Here is a 26,861-nt window from a genome sequence, read left to right on the forward strand (position 1 = left end):
TCCATAGTGACAGGGAGTGACAGATCGGACTGTTCAGCATAGCTGGACATCCGATCTGTCCATGACTCACTCAGTCTCCTCCCCCCCCACACGTCAGTAAGCACCAGGCATACATTAACCCCTCCCTCTCCAATAAAATTAACCCCTTCCCTGCCAGTGTCATTTTTACAGTAACAGTGCATATATATAGCACTGATTACTGCAGTAATGTCACTGGTACCCCCAAAAGTGTCAAAAATGTCAGTCAAGGGTCCGATCTGTCCGCCGCAATGTCGCAGTCCCGCAAAAAAAATCGCAGATCGCCGCCATTACGCGTTAAAAAAAAAAAACACCAAAAATGACAGAAATCTTTCCCTTTGTTAGTAAACGCAATAACTTTTGCGCAAAAAAATCAAAATACGCTTATTGTGATTTTTTTACCAAACATAGGTAGCAGAAAACAAATTGGCCAAAAATTTTTAAAAAAATTGGATTTTACATTTTTTTGGGGGAGAATTTCTTATAAAAAAATGTTAAAAATATTGTTATTTTTTCAAAATAAACGCTCTTTTTTTGTTTATAGCGCAAAAAGTAAAAATCGCACAGGTGATCAAATACCACCAAAAGAAAGCTCTGTTTGTGTGAAAAAAAGGACGTAAATTTCGTTTGGGTACGGCGTCGCACGACCGCGCAATTGTCAGTTAAAGTCGCACAGCGCCGAATCGCAAAAAGTGGCCTGGACGGAAGACAGCAAAATCCTCCGGTGGTAAAGTGGTTAATATATATACATTACGACCATGCCCTCACAATGACGTCATCATGCGTTCACACCCCTAATGAATATATAGTAAGCTCAGGAGACCGGCAGAATCATCAGCAACAGGATCAGAGGAGGACAGGAGGAAGAAGAAGAGCCTAGGGCAAAAGAGCATAAGAACAGTGTAGGTATTAACTCAAGAGTAATTTAAGATAAACTGGACACCAAATGTTTCTCTATTATGACCTCATGTAGGTGATTCACATTGACTCAGTTGTATTTTTTTTTACAGATCATGATTTACATAGTTGCACTTTGGCCAAATTAACCCGTGAGGCTCTACAATGCTGCTCAGACCTAGAGCAAATAAAGGAGACTGCAGCGGCATTGCAATCCAAAATGCGGGATTTTGTGGACATGCTTTCCAAATTTTAAAATATTTTATCAACGTTTTTAATGTTTTTATTGGTTCCTGATATAAATGTTTTGTAATATTTTATGATATGTTGATGACACACGTTTGGGAAAAACACTTTGGAACACCCTAACCCTAACCCTGTGAATGTTTTTTACAAAAAAATGTTTACATTCAACAATGTGTGTTCAATTCTTTATTTGACTTTCGTTGGGGGTCCAGGTCTAAAGCTGTGTAAAGAAGCACTAAATGTATGATGGCTGTCCTATTCACATATTTCCATGTTAATGAAAGCATTTTGGACACTGCCATATGCGAGTTGCTGGAGGTTTCAATTAAATGTTAAAGATCCCACCAGTTTTAACGCATATCACAGTGCGATCTGACATTTCACACAGGATTGGATCATACAAGTGGGAACGACTGTGCGATCCTATCCTGATGCAGCTGAATAAATGCATCATGTGCGACTTTTGTGCGAGTGCAGTGCGAATTGAGACATACACTTTGTATGGCTACATTCGCACTGAACACGCACACGAGTCGCACATGACGCTTTATTTCTGATGTATCAGGATTGGATCGCACAGTGCTTCACACTTGTGTAATACAATCCTGTGGAAAAAGTTAGTGGTGGGTCACCCTTATGCGATGCAGGAAGGCTGCAAAGTCGCAGACTTCACGCATCGCATAAGTGTGACTCAACACTAAAGGTACTAGCAGTCCTAGGATTCAATATGGCATTGATATTGCCAGTAGCAATCAGTGTAGGGAGATCAGTGTAATCTATAGTGTATTGCTTGTTCGTTGCTCTAGTTCACTTTCCATTACCTATATATAACACTTTGAGATGAACAATGATCAAGTTTCACATAACACTGACATATCCTAACATTGGTGGGCAGTGAGAAGGATGTCATAAATTAACACAACATAACAGGTGTAGGTACGTTGTTCATACCCTAATGTATTATATGAAATATATAGTATGGGCAACTTCTGGACAATGTCCACCAATGTAAGGTGACATTAGATGAACCTTGGGTGTGACCTAGTTCTCAATGTGACAGGGTTTGTGTAAATTTTATGGGGTGCAGAAGGCCCTTGTATTTACACCACTGGCTAAAAAATAACACATGGGCATCATCACTTTGGATCAGCTGGTGAGAGACTACAGTAAAGAAACACACTGATGATTGTATTAACCCTTCCAAAGTCACACATATATAACACATGATTAACCCAATAAATTATGTTTGGCATATGTGCCCAAATGATTAGAATCCACAATACAGAATCATTGAAATGAATGTGTAAAAAAATCTTAGATCTCTGACATTTATCTTGTGTGTAAAATAGTTTAGAAGGGGGGCGTGTCCGGCCGGCGAGCGTGATGGCCGCATGAAGTGAGAGCTCCGGCATTCACCAGAATACAGCAACTCACAGCAGCTGACATCTCTGCACTGCGGTCACGGCAAACGGCTCAGGAGGCTCCTTACATCACCCGGCAGCAATGTCCAAACGCAGGAAGGCGACGAAACCACCCCAGCGGCTGACCGACTTCTTCCCGGCAGCGCCGGCTCGAGGTACACAAAATGGCACCGGACCCGGCGCGGCTTCCGGTCCTCAGCGCTATAGCGGCGGGGATGACCCTCATTTGGAGGACATGCCTGACATAGGGACGCTGGAGGAAAGCTCCCCACCCTCCTCTCCCACAACATCCAGCCCTGCTAAATCTAAGCAACGCCGCAATAGCGGAGACATCTCCCCCTTCACACAGCGAGCCTCAGACAAGGCCCAGAGGCCTAGCAGATCCCCGGACCTCTCCATTGATCTGTTCCCTGCCTCAGACCAGCCTATATCCGAAGCGACTATGAAGCGGATGCTCATATCCTTCAGAAGCACACTCCATGCTGGCTTTGATGACATGTTTAATGAAATTAAAGGCAAAGTGCACACCAATGACCATAGGATTCATCATCTGGAGACTAAGATGGCGGATCTTTATAATGCACACAATGACCTTGTAGATGCTTATACTGACCAGGAGACTGAGCTGCAATGCATCCAAACTAAACTAGCCGACCTAGAAGATCGCTCACGTCGGAATAACATTAAGTTCAGGGGGATCCCTGAGACTGTTCCCCATAGCGAGCTGACCCGCTATGTGCAACGCCTGATGAAGGCCCTCCTCCCAGCCCTGAGCGACATTGAACTGTGCGTGGACAGGGCCCACCGTATTCCAAAACCCAAGTTCCTGCCCGACACAACACCTAGGGACACCCTAGCTCGCATTCACTATTATCATGTGAAGGAACGGGTTATGTTAGCGGCGAAGCAGAGTCCAGCGGTTCCTGAAGAATTCATGGGCATCTCCCTTTACACGGATATCTCGCAGCAAACTGCACTTAACCGTAAGAAGCTGGCGCCCCTCACTAAGATGTTCCGCAATAACAAAGTGATCTACAAGTGGGGTTTCCCCACGAAGCTGCTGGTCACCTGGAATGGCAAGACCTATCCTATCTATAGTGTGGAGAAGGGGATACAGCTTTTCAAGCAGTGGCAGCTTATACCCGATGAGACCCCTTTACCCACTGTTCCCCCGTTGGAACGCCTGCATTCTGAATGGACATGACTCTCTACAAGCCTCTATTTTCTGCATTAGTCAGATTCCTCTTCAAATTTCTGGAGGACTGCCGTGAGCTCCAATGTTTGCCGGTTTTGCTGCTTTACTTTTTTTTCTATTTTTCCTTTTTGAAGCTCTTTTTTTTTTCCATTTCGTTACACCAGACCTTTTTGCACTGGTGCGCTCTACAAATTCTCTGTGACAGCTCAGCATGTTGATGAGCGTTTGTAGACCCCCCTTGACCGCAGTGGCCTTTTTGGCTGCCCATCGAGCCTGCTTTTTTAGTCAGGCCTTTCTTATCTTTGTGTTGTCTGTTTTGTCTGTCTTGTCGTCTCCCCCTTTTCTTACAGCCTCTCCAGAACCACTCACCACCTACCTGAATCCGAATCATCCCTGTCGACATGTACAACTGTTTGCACTAATACCTCAGGTATCTGCTGGATCCGAATGTCCCTTCTGCACCTCATTCATCGTGCTGCAAGCCGTCCCGATGCCTTCCTATCTACATAACTTTCCAGTAAGGTACTGTGCTCTACACGCAGTGAGCCCTACCCTGAGTAGGACCCTCACCATTCGCACATATCCCACTGTGTCATCATGCCATTGAAAGTACTCTCGTTGAACACAAAAGGGCTCAACAGCCCTTATAAGAGATCGGCACTGATTAGAGAAGCCAAACTTCACAAAGCTGACGTTCTTTTTGTCCAAGAATCCCATTTTGCTGCCCACAAGTGCCCCAAAGTGACTCTTCCTCACTTCCCCCATGTTTATATGGCCAACGCTCCGAAAAAGGCGTGTGGTGTTTTTATTGCTATCAGATACTCAGTAACATTCCAGTATATTGACTCCATAGCCGACCCTGAAGGAAGGTTTATTGTGCTGATATGCCGACTGAACAACACTGTCTTTACCCTACTTAACCTCTATGCCCCGAATACACGTCAAAGGAAGTTCTTGACCCCATTGCTTTCTGTAACGATGAAAATGTTGCAAGGTACCCTCTTGATTGGAGGGGATTTCAATACTGTCCTGGACCCTGCCATGGACTCCACCTCACAATCCAGGAGGCCTACACAATCTATAGTGTCTTTACTGCAATCTCACGATTTATATGATGTCTGGCGTTGTTTTAATGGTTCTGAAAGGGACTATACGTTCCTGTCTGCTCCTCATTCCTCATACTCCCGCATAGACCTCTTTCTCACAACGAAGGGATCCTTGCAGAGTGTGACTAATGCTCGCATTGGCGCGATTTCTTGGTCTGACCACGCACCGATAGTTCTGGAGTTTGACGACAAGCTGCGCAACTCCCCTCCCCCGGTGTGGAGACTGAACTCTTCGCTGCTGGCGGATGAGAAGTTGCGCCAGGCGATATTGCAGGAACATAACAACTTTTTTGAATGGAATGATGGCCCTGATGTTAACAGATTCACCTTGTGGGGCACATATAAAGCATACATGCGAGGAGTGCTGATCAAAATGTCTTCATATTTACGGAAGCAGAGGAGGAAACAGGTTGAGGACCTGTTGAAGTCCATTGCTCTCAAGGAACAGGAAAACAAAACTAATCCCTCCCCCAGCCTCACACAACTTATTGTTTCTGAAAGACAGACCCTACGGTCTCTCCTCTTATATAAATATGAAAATCACATTAAGTACATGAAGGCTCAATTCTATGCACTGAACAACAGGGCGGGCGCTTGGCTGGCTCGGAAGGTCAAATCTAAGCGACTAAAGCAGAAAACTCTATCCTTGACCTATCCGACCGCAGCTGATCTCCTGACCAACCCCAAAAACATAGCGGATGCCTTCGCGTCTTATTATCAGAAACTCTATGACCTCCGCACTGACAGCTCTACACCTCAACCTACTCCTGAGGGTATTGCCAACTTTCTTTCTAAAACTAAATTGCCTGCTCTCTCTACGGAGATGCTCCAATCTATCTCACAACCCATTACTCCAAACGAAATCTGCTCTGTTATTTCTAAACTACCTAACAATAAATCCCCCGGGGAAGATGGCTTCTCCAATGAGTATTATAAATGCTTTGCTCCAGAAATTGCCCCTCGATTGCAGGACGTCTTCTCTCTTGCTTCCTCCACTGCTTCCTTCCCTCCTGATATGTTGCGTGCTGTTATAGTCACTATCCCGAAACCGAATAAGGACCCTTCCCTGCCTGCGAATTATAGACCTATATCACTGCTAAATGTTGATATTAAAATTTATGCCAAGATCTTAGCTCTAAGGTTACAAAGGGTGCTTCCTCTCCTGATACACCCAGACCAGGTGGGATTTGTTCCGGGTCGTCAGGCCCCTGATGCCACCAGACGTCTTATCGGCCTAATCTCCCACCTTGGAGCCCCTCAAACGCCTTCTCTGCTCCTGTCCCTGGATGCGGAGAAGGCGTTTGACAGGGTACATTGGGGCTATCTGCAACACAAGATAAGTCTGTTCGCGGACGATGTTTTGCTCATATTGACCAATCCAGCCAATTCTCTACCTGCAGTTTCTGATTTATTACAAGAATTTAGTGCAGTCTCCTATTATAAATTAAATGCTAGCAAATCCCAAATACTTGCTCTCCACATACCCCCTGCCCTTCGTCAGTCACTTTCTCACAATCTCCCCTTCACCTGGGTCGCTGACTCTTTAGGCTTCCTGGGTATTCAACTCACCCCGAACCCCTCCGGACTTTTTGCCCATAATTTTAAACCCCTATTGGAATCTTTACCACGTACTTTGACTTCCCTTAAAACGCAAGAACTATCCGTCATGGGTAGAATAGCCACATTTAAAATGATAGTCCTACCTAAGCTCCTTTACTTCCTCCGCACATTAATAATTCCCCTTGCACGCTCCTTCTTTACGGCCCTTCAGGGTGTAATTACCAAATTTATATGGGACCGAAAACCCTCGAGATGCTCGCTGACTATTATGTCCAGGCACAGGTCCCTAGGGGGGATGGGAGTCCCCAACCTTTACGCATACTACAAAGCCTGTGTGCTTGACCAGCTTAAATACTGGTGGTCCCCTTCCTCCAATAAATCCTGGTCGCAGATGGAAGCGGCCTTAGTACCACACAAGTGCCTTCAACTATCGTTACTTGCCACTCGCATGGGGGCCAAACCCCCTCCATCCACGAGTCCTTCTGTCCTATGTTCGTATCACATATGGAAAGAACTTCCTCTCACTATATCACCTACAGACTGCGGCCAGAATATTATGCTCCCGCTGCAAGTCCTCTCTTATTTTATTCCCAACCTTGATCTCACGTTGTGGCTGCCTAGGGGCGCCCCACCAAGATACATCAAGGACCTTTACCAAGGCACCTCACTCTCCACATACACGAACTTAGTGAAAAAATTTAACCTCCCGCCGAAGGCTTTCCACACATATCTCCAAATAAGGTCCTTCTTACGCTCCGAAGCCATCCCACACTTTATTACACTCCCTTCCCCTATCCACGAATATCTTCAGGATCTCCCTGGCTCCTCCAAGGGTATAACCCTCTTCTACAAAACACTTACCCAACTAGGTCACTTCTCTAAAACGCATACCATGCTTAAATGGGAACAGACCCTACAAAAAACATTCCCTTCCTCTCACTGGTTGAAGGCCTTCTCGTCCACCTACTCGGCCACTAAATGCGTCACGCATTGGGAACAACATGTTAAACTGACCCACCATTGGTACCTAACGCCATATAGACTTTCCAAGATCTACCCTTCCCACCCGCCCTCCTGTTGGAGGGAATGTGGGGAGTGTGGCACCCTCTTCCACACTATGTGGGCCTGCCTATCTCTCAGGTCATTCTGGAATAAAATTTTCTCACTAATATCTGAATTATGTAATCAACAGGTGTCCCCCGAACCTGACCTGGCCCTCTTACATATCCGTATCCAGGAATTTCGGCTAGCCGTTAGACCGGTGATAATTCACACTCTTTTAGCAGCCAAACTCACCATCACTAGACTGTGGAAGTCCACCACAGCCCCCTCGATAGAGGACACTATTGACACCCTGAACCAACAGTGTGATATGGAACGTATCCTTTCCCGCGTTTCCTTGAACACTAAGGCATTTCACAAGAAATGGGATGTTTGGCTCCAGCACCCTAAATGTACAGTTATCATTTGATGTAGTATTGATTACCTGCTTTCATGTGAGGTGGATCTAATGACATTGTCCTCTCCACTACCCTCCTAACTTCTTAACCGCTTTATGTTTACCCTACCCTCCTCATGTGTCATCCCCTACCTCCCCCCACACTCACCAGTTTCTTTCCCTCTACAGTGGCAGTCTTGGTAACATGCTCATTGAAGCCCGCAAGTTGTTTACTATTTCATGTTCGTCAGGGTGGACGTCCCCCCCTGTGTCACAGTTTGTTCCCATTGGGGTGCCTGGGGGGGGAAGTCCGCCATTGTTCCAGGCTACTGTTACAATACCTTTCACATGAGTTTCGTGAGAACAACTATTGATGGCTATGTGTTATACCTTTTGTATGCATTTTTGCAATTGTTCTGAACATCTTCTCTAGCATGAAGGAAATGTCTGTTAACTGCCTTTTATGAACGCTTATGTTCCTGTTAAAATCAATAAAAATCTATTGAAACTAAAATAGTTTAGAAGTTTATTGGTTGTGTGACAGTGATTGCAGCCAGGACACAGCTCCTCTCCCCATGAAATAGTCCAGATATTCCTGGCGGATCTGACGGGCCCTCTGTGATGCCAATCCTGAGTGTCCAACTTGCATTGACGTCATGGACTCCACTTGGTCAGGAGGTTGGGGTTCTCCACTTGTACCTGGCATAGCAGGGTCAGTATCCAGTTGCTGCAATACATAATTGTGTACATTCCTGCGTAGGAAGTTGTGCAAAATGCAGCAACACAAGACCACGTTATCCACTTTGTACAGTGCCAGGTGTATGGACGTCAGGAATATCCGGAACCGGTTGGCCATTATCCCGAAAGGCATTCTCCACAACTCTGCGAGCTCTGAACAACCGGTAGTTGTAAATCCTTTGGTCGGGGGTGAGGTTCCTCTGAGGATAGGGCTTCATTAGATGCTCCCCAAGCGCAAAAGCATCATCTGCGATAAAAACAAAGCTCATACCCTCAACAGTTTGCTCCCTGGATGGCAGGTTCAGAGTGCCGTTATGAAGACGACGAGCGAACTCCGTCTGCTCAATAACTCCCCCATCCGAATTGCGGCCATTTTTGCCAATATCCAAATAAATAAACTCATAGTTTGCATTAACTATGGCTAACATGACTATACTAAAAAATCCTTTATAATTATAATAAAATGTGCCGGAATTCGGAGGGGGGACAATGCGGATGTGCTTCCCATCAATAGCACCCCCCCAATTGGGAAAATTCCACTTCTCCAGAAATTGAGCAGCGATCTCCAGCCATTGCTCTGCGTTTGAAGGAAACTGTGGGGGGAAAAAAAAAAAGTTAGTGCTTGAGCACATCACATTATTAATTACACACACAGTTGACTGTTAAATGCTTATGCAACTTTAAAAAAATATAAACAACAGGAAGGCAATCCTTTGGATTTGGGGATGTAACATCTACATACATTTATTTTCAACCTCCTATTGTTCTTATATTGTAAAGGGCCATACACAATATAAGATTCTCTGAAGACTTTTTCATTCAGATTTACCTTTTCTATGTAGTGCAAGGGCCTGCCAGATTGCATAGGATTTGAAAGTGTTTGTTTGACCTCATTTTATCTAGTTTTGGTAAATCGTAAGGAAAAATTGTTCAGACAATCTTATAGTGTGTATGGCCCATTATAGTCACCAGCTAGAGCAGAGATTCTCAAACTACGGCCCTCCAGCTGTTGCAGAACTACACATCCCATGAGGCCCTGTAATTCTATGACATTCACAGACATGACTAGGCATGATGGAAATTGTAGTTCCTGAACAACTGGAGGGCCATAGCTTGAAGACCTCTGAGCTAGAGCTTTGGTATATGCTGACTTTGAGATTTGGCATGTGGGTGGGGGGATGGGTAAGTAAAACTGGGCATTTATACATCAATAAGGGCTTGTGGTCAGTGAAGGTTTTAACATCATTACATAAACATACACAATCATAGGTGGGAATGGATGGACTGATGCATTTAAGATAAATCATAAACTAGGTAATAAAACATTGGCCAAGGAATAATTGTTTGCGGGGAAGTAATAAAATGACCCAAATTCAAAATACTGTTAACAGGCAATGCATTTAGGGACACATAGTAGAGAATGGTGGGGTGGTTAGTGGGTAATTTTACAAATGGTTAAGATAATCTACATCTTTACTACTATGTGCATGTGGACTGAGGGTAGTTACAAAATAATGGCCTGTGTCAATTGCTGTACATCCAAAAACAACATAATTCGGGTGAAACAACTAATACATGTAATGTAATGTAAAAAATTAAACATACCTTGATATAGTCCTTCTGCAAGACCTTGAAGATGGCAGAGCAGGTCTCAGGGATGATGACTCCAAGTTCTTGGGGGGAGATGCCTGTGGTGAACTTCAGATCCTGCAGGCTTCTCCCTGTTGCAAGATACCTCAAAGTCGCAATTAACCTTTGCTCAGGAGTAATTGCAAGCCGCATACAAGTATCCTGCTTCAGAATATAGGGGGACACCAGGGCAAGAAGACGGTAAAAGATGGGATCCGTCATCCTCAAATAATTCCTAAAGTCATCAGGATTATTTTCCTGGAGCTCCCTCAGCAAGGACATATGAGAAAATTGATCACGGTTAAGCAACCAATTTTTCGTCCAGGAGGTCCGCTTCTTCTTCCTATTGCTCGTACGTCGTCTCAGAGCCAAAACTCCAACGCTAACGACAGCAACGGTCGAATTCACGGTCGCCATAATGAATTCTCGAATGATGTCTCGGAAAATAGCGAAATGTCGTCAACCAAACAAATGCTACCGAAATCAGCGCGAGATGCCCAGAAGGGTCACGGCCAAACACTCACTTCTTCTTTTGTAGCGGCGAACGTGCGTGGAACGTAGTGACGTCATTTTCTGTCGGCAGACAAAAGTCCTGGGCAAGTTTTGAGCACTTTTCAAGAGACAAACAACAAACACGACAGCTGCGAACATTTGACGGCCGATCTGTCGGCCGACGATTGGTACGTGTGTACGGGGCATTAGGCTCGGTTTATATATATGCAAATTAGATTCATTTTCAATTGCATCCAATTTGCATGACGTGTGAACTGCCCAGCCGTGATCCATTTTTAAAAAGAGTTTATTGTGTTTTTTACTCCAGTTAAGCTGTGATTTCCAGTAAAAATTCAGACCTCAATTGCACCCAAACCAGTTAACAAAACCGCACCAGACTCCATTCAGGGAAACTGCGGCCTGACATATGTGAACCGAGCTTAAGCTAATGGATCATTCCCTTGCAGAGTGAACAATCCTTTTGCCTTTAGTACAGCAACCCCTATATACTCTATCTTTTTCTGTGCTCTATGCCCTCTTGCATCAAAGAGCCTTTTGAAGTTTAACTTAAAGGCTAACACCACTTTTGTGGGAAAATAATTAGAAATAAAAAATATTATCACAAATACAATTTCTATACAACCCATAATGTTATTAAAATCTTATTAAAACCTTTCTTTTTCAATCTGCAGCACCATCATTTTCTGTAAAATTCAATGTAATATGGTAACCTAGAAGCATTCTGTACACCATCGGTGTACAGAACTTCCCAGAAATGTCATTTCCTGTTTGTGTGATTAGCTCACTGATGTTCTCAGAAGTCTGTACAAAGATACAAGTCGGATTTTAGGTATCCTATGCAATAAAAAATTAATTTTTGGTGGGACACTCCCAAAAGGTTAATCACTTCTAAAGAGATGCAGACCCAGCGATGTTCCCCATTAGAACACTACAAGTGCATTAGCTGAAAAAGTCACTCACAATAAGATTCACTTTGCAAACAACAAACAGCTTTCTCTTCAGTGCAGAAACAGGAAGGAATTCTTCAAAACCGTGGAATGTACATTCATCACCCAGAGGCAATTTTTTTTTTTTTTCTCAACAAAAGTGAAGTTACTCCTTCTGTATGAGAAAATTGATTTGTTGAGTCAGAACTAGTACTGAATTTCATTAGTTCTCCCAGGACTAGGGTTTAATGAGAGATGGTGATTAACCACTTTACCACTAGAGGATTTTGCTGTCTTACGTCTGGGCTACTTTTTGTGATTTGGCACTGTGCGACTTTAACTGACAATTGCGCGGTCATGCGACGCCGTACCCAAACGAAATTTATGTCCTTTTTTTCCCACAAACAGAGATTTATTTTGGTGGTATTTGATCACTTGTACGATTTTTACTTTTTGCGCTATAAACAAAAAAAGAGCGTAAATTTTGAAAAAATAACAATATTTTTCACATTTTTTTTATATAAAATTCCCCCCCCCCAAAAAAATGTAAAAATCTAAATTTTTTTAAATTTTTGGCCAATTTGTTTTCTGCTACCTATGTTTGGTAAAAAAAATCACAATAAGCATATTTTGATTGGTTTGCGCAAAAGTTATTGCGTTTACTATCTATGGGAAAGATTTCTGTCATTTTTGGTGTTTTTTTTTTTAACGAGTAATGGCGTCGATCTGCGATTTCTTTTGCGGGACTGCGACATTGTGGTGGACAGATCGGACCCTTGACTGACATTTTTGACACTTTTGGGGGTACCAGTGACATTACTGCAGTAATCAGTGCTATATACATGCACTGTTACTGTAAAAATGACACTGGCAGGGAAGGGGTTAATTTTATTGGAGAGGGAGGGGTTAATGTATGCCTGGTGCTTACTAACGTGTGTGGGGGGAGGTGACTGTGTGACACAAGGACAGATCGAGGGTTCAGCTATGCTGAACCCTGCAATCTGACCCTGCCTGTCACTTAGGAGATCCGCCCGCTTGTGTTTACACAAGCAGGCGGATCTCCACACTCGATTCCCAGACGATCGGGGAAGAGCAGCGGCGATCGCCGCTGCTCCTCCCCTGGCCCGACTCCCGCTGTGACTGAATACAGCGGGAGCGAGCCTCCCCCAAGAAAGGGGAATGTCTGGCGACGTAGGTCTACGTCGCCAGACGATAACGAACCACTTTGCCGCAGTAGTGCTCGAGTGAGCAGACGGCAAGTGGTTAACCCTGACAGTGAACTTGAGATACTGTAATGAATGGGTAACATAGTCGAAAGATCACCCACTAGTTTATTCCTGGCTTGCAACAGGAAGCGTGGTACAGGTTACCTGCCCGAAGGGTGACCTGACATCTTCTCTCAGGATCCACTGTGGATCTTGTTTTTAAGACTGCTGGGGCAGTTTATGATTCCCACATGTCATGAACTTTTTTAAATTCTGATTGTGCTCTACATTTGGATTTGAGTTGCAATTTCTAGAGCTCCTGGCATTGACCAGCTATGCTTCTGTGTATACACTTGGCACCCTCTACCGATTAGCTGAAAGGTTTGAGCCTTTATAAAACCTCTTGCAGCCTTTGGTGTAGGTCTCTGGTACTTTACTTACACTTTAGGTTTGATCTCCGTTTGTTCAACAATGGAATAGTTTCAATTGTGTGGTGGGTTATGGAACCAGGAACCAGACCTCCTTAGGTTATGGAACCTAACCAAGGCACTGTATCCTAACAAGGTAAGCCTTGATGGTAAATTCTCCTAATTTATATTACACAATCCACTGTGTAAGGTAACTGGGAACACTTGAGTACCAGACCAAACACAAGAAGAGAAGTGGCTGCTAAAGGCAAACAGAGGTACAGTAGTGGTTATTAAACTCGGCCGTAATTTACAACACATACTGTGTGCATTTCAATGATTTACTTACCTTATTATATAGAGTTCTGCTTAAATAATTAAACTCACTGTGACTCAATTGGTTGACTTTCCTTTGCATGTTTCTGTTATATACACAAGATTTAACGAGAAAAGATTGTATTACACAATACAGAAAATGGTTTACATGAACAAGGACTATACCAGGAATTCCCACATCTATAAGAATAATAGTTAAAAGAAAAACAACAGTAGAAGTAATCCTAGGTCTTTCTTCTCTGTGTTTTGAAAGAATAGTCACTAAATAAAAATGGCAATTTGGCTACTTATCAGTATATTTTCCAATAAGAGACTTCAGATAAGTGCCTAATACTATAAAAAATATAGTATTGATCAAAAGGCTACATACATAGCTAGAATGAAAGGCAGTGCCTAGATATATGGTTTATAATAAGCATTATCTGCAATTAATGTGGAACTAAACCATCTTATCCTTTGCAGGAAGGAAGCTCCCATCCTAACCTTTGTTTGATCTACAGTTGCTATAGTGCTGCCCAAAGTGATAGTTATGACACCAGCTTTTTGATGGCTTCACAGTATGGTTGAGAGCACAAGCAACTTTGACGGTTATAATTCACAGTGTGCCTTGAACATAAATGCTCTTATAATAAGTTCAATTGGTGGGTTTATTTCCACTTTAATTTATATCTGCAAAGTTATTATTTATCCTCTAGTGTTTACTGTACATAGAAGCCTACAGAGGAACCTAATGCATTTTACAATCTTTACTATGCAGTGTGTGGTAGTAAAACCATTATATAGGCCAGTGTTTCTTAATTCCGGTCCTCAGGGCACACTAACAGGCCAGGTTTGCAAAAAAATTGAAATACATCAAAAGGTGATATAATTTGCTGCTCAGTGATTGCAGAATTCTAGTCCGCATCACCCCAAGGTAATACTTAAAATCTGGCCTGTTAGTGTGCCCTGAGGACCGGAGTTGAGAAACACTACCACTCTGCTAACATAGGTGTCAAAAGTCAAACCATGCAAATATTCTAATCCAAAGAAACATGCTTAAAACCCCACTCTCAGGCCAAAAGACAGGGGGCCGATCTTTTGGGTTATTGCAGGAGAGAAGGAAGACAGAAAGACATGAGTAGCTTAAGAACACTAAAATTCTAAATTTTTTGTACATAATGTATAAAAAGTATAATATGTATTGTATAACAGCAATTTTCACACCTGTAATCAGTCCTACCTCAAGGAATGCCAAACACACTTAACCAATTCCTTGGTCTGCAGACTACATCCCACAACTTGGTCCTTGATCCTTTGGTCTGCTAAAATATTTTATTTGCAGTATTTGTGCTGTGGTCTCATTGGCAGCACGGCCCTGAATGTATCCATTTGTGATATCTATAGATGCACATCTGTATCAAATATTCTCAAAAATCAAGAAATACAAGTGCGATGATCACTGCTATCATAGTCCATTAAAACTTCCTCTAGCTCTCTAACTGAAAGCCAGTGCCTTGATACAATGAGCTAGAGGAAGAGTCTTTAGAAGCCTTACATTGCACCCATGATCCAGTGATGGCAATTGCACTGTAGACATAAACAAAAAGAAGGGCGCACCAGCCTAGCGCATTATCCTCAGTAGGCTTTTATTGATGAAATATTACAAAATGGCTACTCACAAACATGCGATGTAAACCAGCATATCAACTCCATCTAATGGAGTTGATATGCTGGTTTACATTGCATGTTTGTGAGTAGCCATTTTTTAATATTTTATCAATTAAAGCCTACTGAGGATAATTATCCTCAGTAAAAGCCTACTGAGGATAATGCGCTAGGCTGGTGCGCCCTTCTTTTTGTTTATGTCTACAGTGTTTTGTCGACCACCCTGGTTGTACAGGGCAGCAAGGCTTAGCCATTAGTGGATGCCAAGTGAGAGTCCCGGGATAGAGGCAGTCTGATTCTGAGCGCAGGAGCAAGGTGCCAAGCATTACAATTTTCTTTATGGCAATTGCACTGCCTTGCAGGCTCATATGCAAAAAAATAATTGCATTTGTTATTTTTAACCAACAAGTGGACATAGCCTTTAATGGCTATGCCTTATGTTAAGACTTTTGAAAATGTTTTCCTGTGTGTTGTTACCTTTTGAACAGGAGACAATCTAAGCTACCATGATACAATGCAATCTCTCAGTGCTATATAGTGTATAGTTTGTGCTACAGTAAGTATAATGTTGTATTTTATCAATAGTTCTTTTTTTTTAAATGGTTCTTCCAAATATGATCTTTCTTTAAAAATTCTTATCTCTGTTCTAGTCAACATAGTTGTTACCACAAGTCTAGTATAGTTGTTACCACCAACCTTTACACGTTTTAGCACCTCCTTTTGCATTCTCCATAATAAAAAAGACCAACACAAAGAGCATGAGCCCCTCAATGCAGGAATCTTACCCATAATAAAACACTCAGAGATATAAAATATGTCTCCATGTTCAAGCTCAACTCCAGGCACAGGTGTTTTACTAAAATTAGAAAGTGCAAAATCTGGTGCAGCTTTGCATGGTAGCTAATCAGCTTCTAACTTCAGCTTGTTCAATTAAGCTTTGACAAAAAAAACCTGGAAGCTGATTTGTTTCTGTGCAGAGCTGCATCAGATTTTGCACTCCCCAGTTTTAGTAAATCAACCCCACTGTGTGTTTTAGCATTTTTAAAATCTGGTAATATTCAATATGACTTGTTTAATCCCTTAACCACTTCCCGCAAACTGATGTACCTGTACGTCGGCTTGAAGAAGTGGTTGTACTAGGGTGATGCTTGCAGTTATAGATTTTTTTAGAGCCAGCGGTTGACTTTCTAATGATAACAACTGATGCGGCTCAGCAGCCGCTCAGCCATTATCACAGGAAGCGGGAAGGGATGTCCCCTCCTCCTGCCGCCGTCTGCTGCTCTGCCCCAGTCTTCTATCCCACGGGAGACCCAAGCAACCAGCCGCCATGTCCGCAGGCAGGTCAGAGTCCCGAAGCAGAATTTTGCTTTGATCGGTCTCCAATGAGGTAACTCGGAAGCGACGTCACAACATCACTTCCGATTTACTCAGCTGCCAATGGCGCTGATGTTAAAAAAGTGATAGTATTCAAAAATGCAGATTTTGGCGTTTCGAATACTTTTAAGTGCAAAGGAGGGATTTGGGTTCTTTTAGACCCCAGATCCCTCCATAAAAAGTAGCTGTCACTGCCTATTACTGTCACAAAGGATGTTTACATTCCCTGTGACATTAGTGAAAGTGATCATATTTTTTTTTAAAGGAACAGTGAAAAAAATAAAAAATAAAATAGCAGAAATAGGGGGGAAAAAACGCCCCGTCCACGTGTCTAACGCACCAAAGAAAATGCATACATAAGTCACGCCTGCAAATGTAAACAGGTAACTGTTAAACATCTTTAAAGCCTCACCTATAGCGATTTTTAGGTACCGTAGTTTGTCGCCATTCCACGAGTGTCACAATTTTAATCCGTAACATGTTAGGTATCTATTTACTGATTATTGACATCATCTTTCACAATATACAAAAAAATTGGGCTAACTTTGTTCAATTTTTTTTTTTTTTTTAATTCAGTGAAGTGTATCTCCTCAAAAAAATGGTTCTTTTTAAAGACCACTGCGCAAATACTGTGTGACATAAAATATTGCAATGAATGCCATTCTATCCTCCACAGTCTTTTTAAAAAAAAAAAAAATATATATATATATATATATATATAATGTTTGGGGGTTCTAAGTGATTTTCTAGCAAAAAATACTGATTTTAATCTGTAAAAACATGTGTCAGAAATAGGCTTGGCCCTTAGGTAATCTTGCTGAAATACTGTTAATAAGCCTCAGGGAGCTGAAGCTAAAAAAGTACAGAGGGAGCCATCGCTCCTGCTGCTTTGGAACAGGGTCAATAATAGACACCCATTCCTGTGTTGTGCCTCCATCTCCCCCCAGAGACAACGCAATGATGGTGTCTATCCTAGACCTCATTCAGATCCAAATAGAAGCTTTGACTTTACTTAGGGGAATGGAGGACATCAGCTATGAGGAAAGACTACAAGCACTGAACTTATTCTCTCTGGAGAAGAGACGATTGAGGGGGGATATGATATCAATGTACAAATACTGTACTGGCGACCCTAGCATAAGGAACAAACTATTCAGAGAAAGGAGATACAATAAGACACGTGGCCACTCACTAAAACTTGAGGAAAGGCGGTTTAAACTTAAAGTGCGTAAGGGGTTCTTCACTGTAAGAGCGGTAAGGATGTGGAATTCTCTTCCACAAGCAGTTGTATCAGCGGGGAGCATTGATAGTTTCAAAAAACTATTGGATTTACACCTTAAAGACCACAACATACAGGGGTATACAATGTATGGTTAAAAGCAAACACACACACACATCATAGGTTGAACTGGATGGACTTATGTCTTTTTTCAACCTCACTAACTATGTAACTATGTAACTATTTACTTTTCAGCACCAGTTCACTAGGGCGTTGTAACATATATTTAAGTATGAAATCAATGAGAGATTACCAAACATCAGTAGGTTTGAAAAAAGTTCAACATACTGGGTCCCCTGTAATTTCCCCATCAGTAAAGCTGCTGTGCCACTTTCCTGGTGTTAATCCCTCTTTTAATGCATTGCGCCTAATTCAGGAAGCAGTTGTTAGATCTGGGAGGGCTGACCTCTTAAAAATGCATACTAATGGTGAAAACATTTTTTTTCACTTTGATGCTTCACAATTCCTTCTCCTTTCCTGCATCATCCAAAATGATGTATCGCACATAACATCTATAAATTATGCATCCACTTGTCTTGCTCCAGAAATGTCATTATCTAACATGCTTTGTAAAATTGGCATCAGGAAAACAAACAGTGACGCAGCTTGCATTGTTTACTTCTGGTATCACTTTACCGACACTTGATAGATACAGCTCTTATGAATGATCCAGATAAAAAAACAAAAAACAAAGAACAGCTCTCTGTTCCTTCAATAAACAAGTCATGTGAAACCTTTTATTTGTTAAATGTTTCTATAGAAGGAAATCAACCATTCTTACGTGGCTCTGGGATGAACTTATGAACTTTAAAAAAAGAGAGATAAATTACTTTTTTTATTTAGTAGCTAAGATCCATGCATACGAACTATTCACTTTGTATCCGGAAATTACTATTTTTAAAAATCAAGTTCTTTGAAGCAAAACAGGTTCTCTGTAGTAGTGGTGGTGGGAGAGGTTGTGACGTGAGATGCTGGAAATACTAGTTGGATCTTATGTACACACATCAAATAGAATATTAAAATAGAGAAAAATAGAGAGCCCACAGCACATTATTTATGTCCATCTATAGTCATTGACCATCTTCTGTTTTTATATACGCAGTCATTGACAGCAAATATGAAACATACAGTAGTAACATTCAATTATTTTATTGCGGGGCTCTTTGATGAGCCAAGAGCTGTGCCAGAAGCCCCCTGCTGTATATCAAGAATCTTGACACCACTGATCTAAAGAACAATAAGTGATTATAATCTCCCCAGTGGACCACAAACTGTAAAATATGGATGGGGTTAACTACCCTACTTTACCTGAAATAAAAAAAAAAAAATAGAAACGTTTTTTGCTTTAGATATTCTTCCAATACGGAGTGCTGTAATAGAGAAATACATTTCTAGACCTTCTCTTGGCTTCTGTGTAACCTACACTTCCTGCTTCTCCTCCCTCCCCATTGAATAGTGTGTGTGTGTGTGTTGCTTTTCACTTAATAGCTAATGGGCCACTCACACTATAAGATTTTCTGAAGACTTTTTCCTTTAGACTTCCCAAAACTATATAATATGAGGTCAAACCTAAACACTTTCAATTTGTATGCAATCTGGCAGGCCCTTGCACTACATAGAAAAGGTAAATCTGAAGGAAATCTAACCACAAAAGTTGGATAGTGTGTATCCAGCTTAAGAAAACATACATTGTGACATGTCATTCAGGAATAAATTACATTGGATTTTACTTTAAGTTTTCATTGTAGTTCACACTGCCTGTGAATCACGTTGGTTCAGCAAGCTGCTGTATGTACTGTGCATACAGACTGGGTTCCAGGAAGTACTTTTTCATAAAGCAATGCTTGAAATGGAAGAGTGTAGGCCAATACAGAGGTGAAAAAAGCAGAAAGGGGATGGCAGTGAGCAACCAAGAAGAGAATTGATTGCTTTTTTTTTTTTTTTTTTTTTTTAAAAGACAAGGGAAGGAGAGTGCAACCCCAACACAACAGAGGGAGGGGACAATAGCGACTCACCTCTCTCCCACCAAAAAATGAAGGGACTTTAAATGTGCCAAGACAATAGGAAGACAAAACAGCACAAAAACGTAATAAAAATTTGATTTTATTAATAAATTCCTTAAAATCATTGTAACACCATAAAAAACATCTCAGCAGGATAAACTAGTAGCCTCAAATAGGTAGCATTAGTGACACACCAAGCACTGTACAAATAAACGTATCGAACCAATGCGTTTCGCAACAAATTGCTTCCTTAGGGTTCATCATACTTGATGATAGCCAGTTGAAATATATGAAAGACACTTAACACCCAAATAACTTATTTAATACATACATTACACAATATATACAGTTGTGCTCCTAAGTTTACATACCCTGGCAGAATTTATGATTTCTTGGCCATTTTTCAGAGAATATGAATGATAACACAAAAACTTTTCTTTCACTCATGGTTAGTGTTTGGCTGAAGCCATTTATTATCAATCAACAGTGTTTCCTCCAGTATTTTTTGATAACATACTGCATTCATCTTGCCATCAATTCTGACCAAATTTCCTGTGCCTTTGTAGCTCACACATCCCCAAAACATCAGCGATCCACCTCCGTGTTTCACAGTAGGAATGGTGTACCTTTCATCATAGACCTTGTTGACTCCTCTCCAAATGTAGCGTTTATGGTTGTGGCCAAAAAGCTAAATTTTGGTCTCATCACTCCAAATGACTTTGTGCCAGAAGGTTTGAGGCTTGTCTCTGTGGTGTCTGTCGTATTGTAAGCGGGGTACTTTGTGGAATTTGCGTAGTAATGGTTTTCTTCTGGCGACTCGACCATGCAGCCCATCTTTCATTAAGTGCCTCCTTATTGTGCACCTTGAAACAGCCACACCACATGTTTTCAGAGTCCTGAATTTCACCTGAAGTTATTTGTGGGTTTTTCTTTGCATTGCAAACAATTTTCCTGGCATTTGTGGTTGAAATTTTAGTTGGTCTACCTGACCGTGGTTTGGTTTCAACAGAACCCCACTTCTTGGTTAGAGTTTGAACACTGATGATTGGCTTTCTCAATTCCTTGGGTATCTTTCTATATATGAGGAAAAAGAAGAAAATGGACTTTCTAGGCACCGTATTTAAAATAGACAGATTTTATTAATGATAATCATAAAAACAGAGGAAAAAAAACCCCAATAGGGGAAAGTATTGGTGGATCAAAGTATATGTACAGACAAGAAATAAGGAAGCACAGAATATACCATGCCAGGAGGGCCTGAACATACAGATAATAATACACAATGTACAGTATAACACAAAATAGTGCGTAAGGGTGCTATACGTTACGTGCCACGCGGCGGATGCCGCTGGCAACTGCGACGCAGAGCGTCCTTTATTAAAGTGGATACAGCTTGTACATGAGGGAAGATACATGTAACCAGATGCTCTACATGTTTCGCTAAAAATTCAAGCTTCTTCCGGAGCTAGTAGGATACACGTTCTGTGTGACAAAGATGAATCATAATTAGTCATGCAACAGATATATATGCGATAGTCACAGGTCCCACAAACAATCGACCATAATGACCGATAATAATACATTTCATACAGCTTACAAAATTAGTTACAAAGCCTGGTATCAATCAAATAAGGTAGATGTATGCATCATTAGACACAAGCAATGACATAGGTGATAAGGAAAGCACAAATGAGGGGGGAACATGGGGGGGTGACAGCCTCTCCGCAGAGGACCAACGAGGTGGCTGATGGCTAGAGGTGGTGCCCGGGCCCATTAGATGAGCGAAACCGGACCAATGTGGGGAACGGACAAGCATAAAAAGCCCCCACAAATGGCAAAAAAAAAACTTTTTATACTGCAAAGAAGCCATAATTAAAGTATACCTACCCCTGTACAGGCAGTTGTGAGATTCACAATGGCCAGGGTATCGACAAAAACGAGGTAGAAAAAAGAAATTCAAAAGAAAATACGGGGGATGATCTGTGAAGGTGAAGCTGAAAGATACATTGCTGTTGGTCGATTTGAGAAAAGACAAAAATTGTCTATATGTTGTGCCAAAAGGCGGTAACCTGAAATACAGGAGAAAAAAGAAGGGGAGGGGAAAAATAAGGGGGGTATTGGCAAAAAACAAAATAGATTATGGGTAATTGATATGATAGAGATCCACTAAGCAATGAGACCCCGGAGAAACATGCATAGAAAAGCCACTAAATAGGTACAAGTCCAGTGCGGGCGGGTAGTGATGCCAGAAACCTGGCCCGCCCATTACATAGACCGGGGGTGGATAAGTCCACAGAAAGCATGCCATGAGATCATTGAGGGCCAATTGTCCACTATAAACGTATGGCTAACGCAGTGTGCACAGCCCCCAGTTTATATAGACACAGAGTAGCTGAAACCAAGGTCCGTGCAAGTAACCAGCACCAAGATAGTAATGTGACATGCAGTAATGTGGTGAGAGTAAAGATGAAACACCCAAAGCAGTCATAAGGACAAACTTACCACTAGGACACAGAACATATCTAAATAGCTAAGTCCATATCAAGGCAATTTAGTCCAAAAAGGACATAATCCCTCTGGTAAAAGGGAGCCTGTTGAAAAATGGTAAATGAAGGGTCGATCATATGCAGAAGCCAAAATGCATGTAAAAAAATAACAATTAGGGGGAGGGGAAGGACTGGAAGTCCGGACATGCTAGATAGTTACCAATCAGGATATCTCTCAGGGACCACCTCGCAGCACCACAGATCAAACCCCCGGATGGGGATAAGCCACCATAGAGGAGGCGTAAAGAGTGCCTCCTTTATAGTGCCGCCGCTCCCGGGTAGTGAGCCACCGGATGTGACGTCACTCACCCCGGCCGTCACTTCCGTACCTACGCCGGAAACCAGCGTGGCGGGGGAGTACGCTGGACGGCGAGGCGGGGAAGGGGAGGAGTCCACAGGGGAAACCCGGAGTTGACCCGGTAGGACAACCTCCACCACACATAGCGCCAATCAGCAATGGCGACGTCATGTGTGGTTTATTGAACGTCCCAATGTGAACAGTTTTAATTTGAAATTTACATTTTCTTTCCATCCCAATGAAGTAAATTTTCTAGACTTAACTATTATGAAGGACTTGGAGGGCCAGGTGACTACCAATCTTTTTCGTAAACCCACGTCAGGCAACACGATTCTACATGCCTCTAGTGCACACCCACCAGCTCTCTTGCGTAGCATCCCTTACGCCCAGTACATCAGTCTGCGACGCAATTGTACATCCAGTGATGACTTTGTCCAACAAGCCGGCCTTCTGCGAGATCGCTTACTCCAGAGGGGGTACAGTAAGAGCACGCTACGCAAGGCATATAATCGAGCTCGGTTTAAGAGAAGAGCTGATCTTCTCTACAAACCCAATTCTGTTCCATCTAAACCTACAGTCAGACTCATCACTGAGTTCTCCAGCCATCAGGGACTACTGAGAAACATCCTTAACCGGCATTGGCCAATCCCCCACGAGGATCCTATCCTTCGGAAGCACATTAGCAGTGCCCCACAAGTTACTTTCAGGCGCACAAGATCTCTACATGATCGCCTGACTAGTAGCTTTTACCAACCCATCAAACCCCCTTCCCCGAGGCTTCGGGGAACATTTAGGTGCCATCAATGTGCTTTCTGCCCTTGGGTGGCAGAGGGTACTAGATTTCACTTACCTAATGGTGAGACACTATCCCCTACGTTTCGAGCAGACTGCAACACCCAAGGGCTTATTTATCTGATGTACTGCGATTGTGGGGTTTTCTATGTGGGGAAGACTATACGTCAATTTAGACGCCGCATAAATGACCACGTCTATTATTCGTCTAAGGGAAAGATGATTACCCCAGTTACTAGGCATCTTGACCTTTATCACAGGTTCAACAATAAGTGTGCACACTTTTTTGTACTGGAGGTCATCCCACCAGACCCTCGTGGAGGGGACTGGAATAGGCGTATTCTGCAGAGGGAGGCACTTTGGATTATACGCCTAAACGCCACTAGTCGACCTGGCCTCAATGAGGCGCAATCATTTAAATCATTTCTTTAATTGGTTTTTATCCCTCTGGCATTTCCTTATCGTTCTTTTGTTGTCTTCCCTCTCCCCCCCCCTTTTCTTTTTGGCCTCCAGCCCCCTTTTTTTTTTTTTTTCCCCTTCCCCCATCTTTTTCCTCGTTATGTGTTCATCTTCCCCCCTTTTTATCCCCTCCCCGTTCTTTCATTTTCTCTCCCTTTTCATCTTCTGGCTGGCTAATTTATCTCCTTCTCTTTCCCCACCACTTTTCTGTTTACTCTGATTCAAATTATTATCCCTTTTTCAAGTGTGCAATTTTTTATTGTGCTGATATGAATTTATATGTTAGCCCTTCAGTGGCTCCATTATATATCATATATGTTCTTAGAAGGAGTGGCTCGCCCCCACCATGGTGTGATCCGCTCCCCCCTTCCATCATATCGTAATTTTCCAATTTTATTGTTGTGTTCTTTTGATATCGGACTGCACGGGTGAGGGCTATGGGCTTGGTGGTCCCCTTGGTGGCGCTGTTGTGCTCTGGCCTATTGTTTTGGGCATATCCCGGGTCCGATGTGTGGCCAGGTAACCACACATGACGTCGCCATTGCTGGTTGGCGCTATGTGTGGTGGAGGTTGTCCTACCGGGTCAACTCCGGGTTGCCCCTGTGGACTCCTCCCCTTCCCCGCCTCGCCGTCCGGCGTACTCCCCCGCCACGCTGGTTTCCGGCGTAGGTGCGGAAGTGACGGCCGGGGTGAGTGACGTCACATCCGGTGGCTCACTACCCGGGAGCGGCGGCACTATAAAGGAGGCTCTCTTTACGCCTCCTCTATGGTGGATTATCCCCATCCGGGGGTTTGATCTGTGGTGCTGCGAGGTGGTCCCTGAGAGATATCCTGATTGGTAACTATCTAGCATGTCCGGACTTCCAGTCCTTCCCCTCCCCCTAATTGTTATTTTTTTACATGCATTTTGGCTTCTGCATATGATCGACCCTTAATTTATCATTTTTCAACAGGCTCCCTTTTACCAGAGGGATTATGTCCTTTTTGGACTAAATTGCCTTGATATGGACTTAGCTATTTAGATATGTTCTGTGTCCTAGTGGTAAGTTTGTCCTTATGACTGCTTTGGGTGTTTCATCTTTACTCTCACCACATTACTGCATGTCACATTACTATCTTGGTGCTGGTTACTTGCACGGACCTTGGTTTCAGCTACTCTGTGTCTATATAAACTGTGGGGCTGTGCACACTGCGTTAGCCATACGTTTATAGTGGACAATTAGCCCTCAATGATCTCTTGGCATGCTTTCTGTGGACTTATCCACCCCCGGTCTATGTAATGGGCGGGCCGGGTTTCTGGCATCACTACCCGCCCGCACTGGACTTGTACCTATTTAGTGGCTTTTCTATGCATGTTTCTCTGGGGTCTCATTGCTTAGTGGATCTCTATCATATCAATTACCCATAATCTATTTTGTTTTTTGCCGATACCCCCCTTATTTTTCCCCTCCCCTTCTTTTTTCTCCTGTATTTCAGGTTACCGCCTTTTGGCACAACATATAGACAATTTTTGTCTTGTCTCAAATCGACCAACAGCAATGTATCTTTCAGCTTCACCTCCACAGATCATCCCCCGTATTTGCTTTTGAATTTCTTTTTTCTACCTCGTTTTTGTCGATACCCTGGCCATTGTGAATCTCACAACTGCCTGTACAGGGGTAGGTATACTTTAATTATGGCTTCTTTGCAGTATAAAAAGTTTTTTTTTTTTTTTGCCATTTGTGGGGGCTTTTTATGCTTGTCCGCTCCCCACATTGGTCCGGTTTCGCTCATCTAATGGGCCCGGGCACCACCTCTAGCCATCAGCCACCTTGTTGGTCCTTTGCGGAGAGGCTGTCACCCCCCCATGTTCCCCCTCATTTGTGCTTTCCTTATCAGCTATGTCATTGCTTGTGTCTAATGATGCATACATCTACCTTATTTGATTGATACCAGGCTTTGTAACTAATTTTGTAAGCTGTATGAAATGTATTATTATCGGTCATTATGGTCGATTGTTTGTGGGACCTGTGACTATCGCATATATATCTGTTGCATGACTAATTATGATTCATCTTTGTCACACAGAACGTGTATCCTACTAGCTCCGGAAGAAGCTTGAATTTTTAGCGAAACATGTAGAGCATCTGGTTACATGTATCTTCCCTCATGTACAAGCTGTATCCACTTTAATAAAGGACGCTCTGCGTCGCAGTTGCCAGCGGCATCCGCCGCGTTGCACGTAACGTATAGCGCCCTTATGCACTATTTTGTGTTATTGTAACAATCCTATAGGCTCACCTGAGTCAGAGGACTGCTGGCCTTAGGTAGGAGTGGAGCCCAGTGGCAAAGACCGCAGGCAGTTAGTAGGTGCTGGATACCGGATGGACACAGCGTAGTACTCTGATGAGGACATGGGTTCACCTGAGGTGCGGAAACTAAGTGCTAGCTGGTTTTCACTAGAGCCCCTGATGGTGGGGATAGACTGCGCTGCAAGCTAACACCAGGATGCGGTCCTCAGGATCACCCAGCCAGGCAGAGGGCAGGTTCGGTCCGAAGGCAGAGGAGCAGACAAGGGATAACCAGAGAGAAGTCAGACGAGCCAAAGGTCGGGGCGGGCAGCAGTAAGCGTGGTCAGACAATCCGGATCAGCTACAGAGGTGGCAGTTCAGTAGGTAGGGACAAAGCAGAAGAGTAGTCGGTAGTCAATTCCTGGTCAGCATTGGATTTGTGGTAGTAGATAAGAGCAGCAGGTGAGGAGTAGCTTGATCAAGGTTCAGGAGCTCAATAATCAGCAATCTGGAGTGCAAGGGGCTGGACTTATATAGGGAAGTACCAGGTGTGGGGAATCA

Source organism: Pelophylax lessonae, assembly GCF_965119305.1.
Source record: "Pelophylax lessonae genome assembly, chromosome: 4".
Classification (NCBI taxonomy): Eukaryota; Metazoa; Chordata; class Amphibia; order Anura; family Ranidae; genus Pelophylax; species Pelophylax lessonae.